The following is a 6,396-nucleotide window of genomic DNA, read 5'->3' on the forward strand; positions in this document are numbered from 1 at the left end:
TGAACAGGCTCAGCTCTCCCAGCCACTCTTCACAAGAGATGCTCCAGTCCTCTAGCCATCTTCAAAGCCCTCCACCAGACCTCCCTCGGGAGCTTCAGGTTTAGCTTCAAAGCAAGTTCTATAAACACAGAACTGTCAAAATAAAACACTCTTTTTTGACAATTTCTTGCCTTCTCTCTGATTCAATGGAAGTCGTGACCTAATCTCTTCCAAAGGCCAAGCTAGCTTTTAGAGAAAAATGAGATCTAACATGTAAACTAGTTTGTTTAACAATGCATAAAGGCCCTAGCTGGGAGCTGGTCTGTATTCCCATATGAATGTAACGAGAGTTCTCCAAATAATTCCAAGATGATACAAGTTTACTCTTCTCTGGCCAGAAGCAACTCAAATCCAAACGAAATAATTTTAAACATGCCTTACAGCATCTGCTGAAAAGCAGCTTGTGTTTAATCAGATTCACCACCTCACTGTTATCACCAATGCCATCTTTAGATGGACAGGTTGCATCTGACCTGCAGCTGGCTTGGTTTTCATCCTCCTTAAAATTTAGCTCTGCAACCTACCATGTGGACAAACATAACCCCTGCCTCTGAAACTTACAATATTTTTTCTAGTCATTGGCTAGATTCAAGTCAAGTCTATAATCTGGAAAGTAACTAAGCATGACTATTAGATTTCTTCTCTGCAGAAATTACCTTTACTGATTTCTCTTCAACAATTCACAGTCAATAGTTTAAAAAAGCCCTAAGACTTAAAGAGTCCACACCAATGTTAGTATTTTAAGAGCAATAACAAAACCTACATTCAGAACCCATAGAAGGTTTTAAACATTATTATTTGAATTCCAACATGATACACACTCCTGAAGCACCTGAAGTGCAAGCCTTAGGACGCTACAAGACTGTCGTGTTTTATAAGCACAGCTGTCAGTTCACTACTGCCAACCAAAATGAACTAGTACCCAAACTGGAAAAACACTCTATGTGACCACATGCTTTTTTCGTTCTTCCTTTCTTGTTCTCTACGTTTATTAATACCAGCAGTAAGTACCGAAAGTACATTCGACAGAGGTGCGTTTCCCACTTGACCACTCCCTTCAGCGCCGTTCCATGAGCAAAGCCCAGGAGGCACCGTAGGAGCACACGGCACCCGGGCCTTCGGGAGCGGCCTTGCATCACCCGCCGCGGTGTGCGCCGGGCTGGGGCACGGCGAGCGCTCCGCCAGCCCCGGCCCCGCTGCCGGCCCGGGCGCGCCGCCTGCCCTGCCCGCCGGAGCCACCGAGCGGCCCGGCTGCCCCCGAACGCCGCGCCCCGCCAGCAGCGCAGCAACGCCGCTGCCCCGGGGGCTGCGGGCAGAGACCCGCGCAGCGGAGGCGGGACGCCCCCCAGCGCCTGGGCAGGCCGGTCCCGGCGGTCCCAGTCCCCACCGGGGTGCGGCACCGCGGCCCCGCACCGGCGGCGGCGGCGCAGAGCAGCGCCCAACGCGGGCCCTCCCCGGCGGCCCCCACGCCGCGCCCGCCCGACCCCCGCCCGCCGCGCACCTGCCTTACGGCCCGCCGGTTCCGCTGCCGCCAAGAGCCGGCGCGGCGCGACACTGCCGTACGGCGAGCGGGCGGGGCCGTGGCCGCCGGGGCCGGCTGGGCGCCGCTGTCCGCGGCGGGGCTGTGCGGCGGGGCTGTCCCGGTGTCCGCGGCGGGGCTGTGCGGCGGGGCTGTCCCGGTGCCCGCTGCAGGGCTGTCCCGGTGCCCGCGGCCTCCGCCGGCCCCCGCCGGGGTGTCCGCGCTCCGCCGAGCCGGCGCCCCGCTAAGGCTGCCTCGGCTACAGGCTGTGCGGACAGAACGCGTCTCGCCGAGATGCCGCGGCTGCTGAACCCGGTCTCCCGCCCCAGTTATGCCCGGCGTGCAATATGCCGTGGGAGCAGCTCCCAGCAGTATTTCACAGAATCACAGAATCAATTACGTTGATAAAGACGTAATCTTTACCTAGTTCAACCTATGGCCGAACACAACCACCTTGTAACCTAAACCATGCTGCCAAGGGACATGTCCAGTCTTCCACACCTCCATGGACCGCGGCTCTTCACTTCCCTGAGCGGCCCATTCCAGTGTCCCATCACCGTTTCTGCGTATAAATTTTTCCTGATGTCCGAACTAAACCTCCCCTGGCGCTGCTTAGGACTGTGTCCTTTTTCTCTGTCAGTGGTTGCCTGAGAGAAGAGGCTGATCCCCCCCGACTACAGCCTCCTTTCAGGCAGCCATAGAGAGCAGCAAGATTCCTCCTGAGCCTCCTTTTCTCCCGGCCAAACAGCCCCAGCTCCCCACAGGACTTTGTGCTCCTGTCTCTGTGCCTCGGGCTTTCCTGGGTGGGGGTGTCCTGGCCTCCAGCCCTCAGCGCTCTTTAGCAGCTTATCCATCCCCTGCACACTTAATTCTTTCCAAACCACGTGTGTGCCTCTAGAGCTTTTCCACCCTTACTTATTCAATTTTGTGATTTCCGAAGCAAGCTTTTAAAATAAATGGCCTATGTCCTCAATTGTATTAATGTGTAAGGTGATGCTTTACAATAAAGTTGTTATCTGCCAGATATTTAGTGGACTAGAAGTGCCAGACGTTGCATGGAATTAATTTTGTCAAATGCAGATGTCTAAACATAGACTTAATATGTGCCTCAGAAAAAAAATAAATCTTATTATCTTCAGTATGTACTATTTTTTTTGGAAGATATATGATGTTTGATGTCCACATCTTAAATAATCCTTTGCTTATTCTCTTCTGTGTTGTACCAGAGATTTGACAGCATTTCAATATTCCTTAGTATCTAAGTCTACCATTCACTGTCTTGCTCTTTGTTTGACTGCTATGCTTCTTGCAAGTCCAACAAAAAGGTGTTTCATAATTTTTTTCATGAAATCCTTCTGGCATAGCCACATGAAAAGTTTTAATTCAAATTTGAGAAAAGGTTTCAGTCAAGTAGGCTCAATATTGTAGAATCTGAGAAATAGGAAGCATATCTGATCTTAAGTTTGAAAAATACCCTGGAAATTTACAGGAGTTGATTCACCACTGTACTCCTCACTTTATGTGTTTGTTAACCAAGCAGTATTGCACTGGGAGTCAAACCAGTGCTGTTCACCTGGAGAACAATGGGTACTCACAAGACCCAATCCCAGTTTATGGTCACTGTGAGTACTGCCTGCTGGTGACACTTGAATTATTGTCTGAAAATGCATTATAATTTACAGAGCATTTTTGTTTCTTTTTAACAACCAGAAATTAATGCTAATATGTGAATCATGAATTTAGCTACTTGAAGAATACTTCAAATTCAGAAAAGAAATAGATTAATAATTTAAATAACCTTGTCTTTACTTTGGCAGTGGAAAACTTCTTAAATCTCTGTCTTACAAAAAAAATCAACAAATTCAGCTTTGTTGAGATTGTAAGACAAACCTGGCAGACGTCCTTGAATCAGTGTGAATCTCTGCTGTAATGAGAGTATCAAGCATTCAAAACTAACTGCTCTCTGCAGATGTCACTGTTACCAACGCTGGGAGAAAAATCTTAAATCAATGTTATTATGTGACAATAATGCAGGTTCCTCAGAAAACATTCCAAATCTCTATTGCCCATGATTACAAAGTAATCATATCGTGTATGCTGCAACTGCTATGCTAGCAAAAGTCAGCGCGTTGGAGGTGCTGTTATTCAAATGAGCTGTAATTCTTTGCAGTCATCTTGTTCCTATAGATTTTAATACTTTATTTAAAAGTCACTGGGAGGAGGGACTGACCTTGGCTCGATACTAGGTGCCTACTGAAACTACTCTACCACTCCCCTTCTCGGCTGGACAGGGCAGAGAAAATATAACAAAAGGACTGTGGGTTGAGATAAGGACAGGGAGAGATCACTCAGCAATTACTGTCATAGGCAGATCAGACTCAACTTGGAGAAAACTTAATTCAGCTTATTATCAATCAAAATCAGAGTAGAATAATGAGCTATAAAACCAAATCTTAAAAACACCATTCCCTCATTGCTGCTTTCTTTCTGAGCTGAACTTGATTCCCTAATTCTCTACCCCTGCTCCTGCCACTTGTGCAGAGAAACAGGGAATGTGGGCTGCAGCCAGTTGATCACACATTGTCTCTGTTTCTCCTTCCTTCCCAGGGGCTGGATTGCTCACACCCATCACCTGCTCCATCATGGAGTTCCTCCCACAGGAGACAGTCCTCTCTGGACTTTTCCAAGGTGAGAGCTTCCCAGGGCTGCAGTTCTTCATTGAATGCTCCAGCATATGTGCCTTCCTACTGCTCCAGTGTGGGACCACCAATGACACCACAAGTCCTTCCAGCAAACCTGCTCCAGCAGGGGTTCTCACAGGGTCACAGGCTCCTTTGGACATCCACCTGCTCTGGTGTGGGTTCCTCCTTGTGCTGCTCCACTGTTGACTTTTTTGGGTTGCAGGGGATCGCTGCTCTCACCACAGGCTGCATCATGGACTGCTGGGCAATCTCTGCTCTGGTGCATGGAGCACCTTCTCCCCCTGCTTCTTCACTGACATTGGTGTCTCCAGAGCTTCTTCTCTCATGCTCTCACTCCTCTATCCAGCTGCAGTTGCTGTTGCTCAGAGTTTTTTCTGTCTTCTTAAATCTGTTATCACAGAGGTGCTACCATCAACACTGACAGGCTCAGCCTTACCAGTGGTGGGTGCATCTTGGAGCTGGCTGTCGCTGGATCTGTCAGACACAGGGGGAGCTTCTGGCAGCTTCTCACAGAAGCCTAACCTGTACTCCCCCCCTCCCCCCACCAAAACTGGGCCACACAATACAGTTGCACAGCCTTTGTGAGTGGTCTGCAAGTTCTTAAAACTGAATGCACAGTAGATACTGCTGAGGAAGATATGAATAAGAAAATAAGTATCTACTGCTGCATAAAAATTCATAATTCAAATTTGTTCCTTGAGACCTGAGCCTTTTATAATGTCATGCAGGCTACATAAAGGAGATATATCATCTCCATTATTACTGGTTCTTATGCATTGCTCTTTGAGTTCAATCTATTTATCTTATGTTCTACTGGATATGAATGTACTTGGATTTAACCCCCAGTTGCTTTTCCAGTGAGTTTTCAAAGCCGTTTTAAATTTTGTCCAGGCTTTTCAAATTAATTTTGCAGTCTGATACTTCTTCTGTGCTGGTAAATATCTATGCTGCTAGAATGGAAAACATGTTTCTTTTTAGTCTCCATTTATTATTTTTTATTTCTTAAGTGCATTTAGAAGTGCAACAGGATTTCTTACTTCACAGTATGGATAATGGGTATGGAAACAAACATATTATCATAATTTGAGAGAATTCTTGAGTGGTAGTTGACAAGTCTTCTTTGTTTCTTTTTTTCTTTCTTTCAATTGCTAAGCCTGAGTTTAAACAGTTACAAGTTTCCTAGTAATCCCCACCACTACAATTTTAATTAATGCTTATATAATTAATCATGAATGACTTTTTATATATAGCAATTAAGCAAGGAAAACATTATAATTTTGCTTTTTTTTCTTTCAGAAAAGAAAAAAAAGCACCTTTTGTTTCAGAAAAGTCTTTTATTTGCTCTTTTAAATAAATACATAATAATCTAATAGAAAATTTATGCTACTATATCCAACAAGAAGCCTGAACTTAGAAAACACGATAGATATTTTTAAAAGATTTCCTAGTATAGATTTAGAGAATAATTTTGGGGGTCTTCTTTAGCCATCATGTTTCTGTACCTCAATCATATGTCTAATCTGATTGATGCATGCATAAGTTCAAGACAAATGCTTTATATGTCATGTTTGGTGAATTTGCATTGACATATTTGCCAGCTCTTTACCAGAGGAAAATGAAAAAATAAAGTAAACCAAATAAAAATGTCTCTTCATTAGGAACATGAAACAAGTAACATTTCGTTTCTGAAAATCACCATATGCAATGGTTTAAGAATAGAATAGAGTAGAGTAGAGTAGAATAGAATAGAATAGAATAGAATAGAATAGAATAGAATAGAATAGAATAGAATAGAATAGAATAGAATAGAATAGAATAGAATAGAATAGAATAATTTCAATTGGAAGGGAACTACAGTGATCATCCAGTCTGAGCAATTCAGGGCTGGCCAAATTAAATCATATTATTTAATGGCATTGTCCAAATGCCTCTTAAACCCTGACAGGCTTGGGACCTTGACCACCCCTCTAGGGAGCTGTTCCAGTGTTTGAACATCCTCATAGTAAACAAATGCTTCCTTATGTCCAGTCTATACCTCCCCTGGCACATCTTTGAACTCTTCCCACATAAATTGTCACTGAATATTTTTAGTAAACAGTAAACAGTGATGAAGTATAGAAGTATTAAAAATAGTTA

General features: G+C 44.9%; 1 protein-coding gene across 2 annotated transcripts in view; it reads right to left on the minus strand.

Annotated features, from left to right (window-relative positions):
• ASCC3 (activating signal cointegrator 1 complex subunit 3) overlaps positions 1 to 1,627 on the minus strand; it is a 248,206-nt gene extending 246,579 nt beyond the window's left edge. For both annotated transcript variants that reach the window (XM_056487382.1, XM_056487383.1), the window contains exon 1: positions 1,541 to 1,627. The gene's annotated coding sequence lies outside the window, so the exon portion shown is untranslated. The remainder of the gene's footprint in view (positions 1 to 1,540) is intronic.
• Positions 1,628 to 6,396: the final 4,769 nt, after the last annotated feature.

This window comes from Oenanthe melanoleuca, chromosome 3 (assembly GCF_029582105.1).
Source record: "Oenanthe melanoleuca isolate GR-GAL-2019-014 chromosome 3, OMel1.0, whole genome shotgun sequence".
NCBI classification, from domain to species: Eukaryota; Metazoa; Chordata; class Aves; order Passeriformes; family Muscicapidae; genus Oenanthe; species Oenanthe melanoleuca.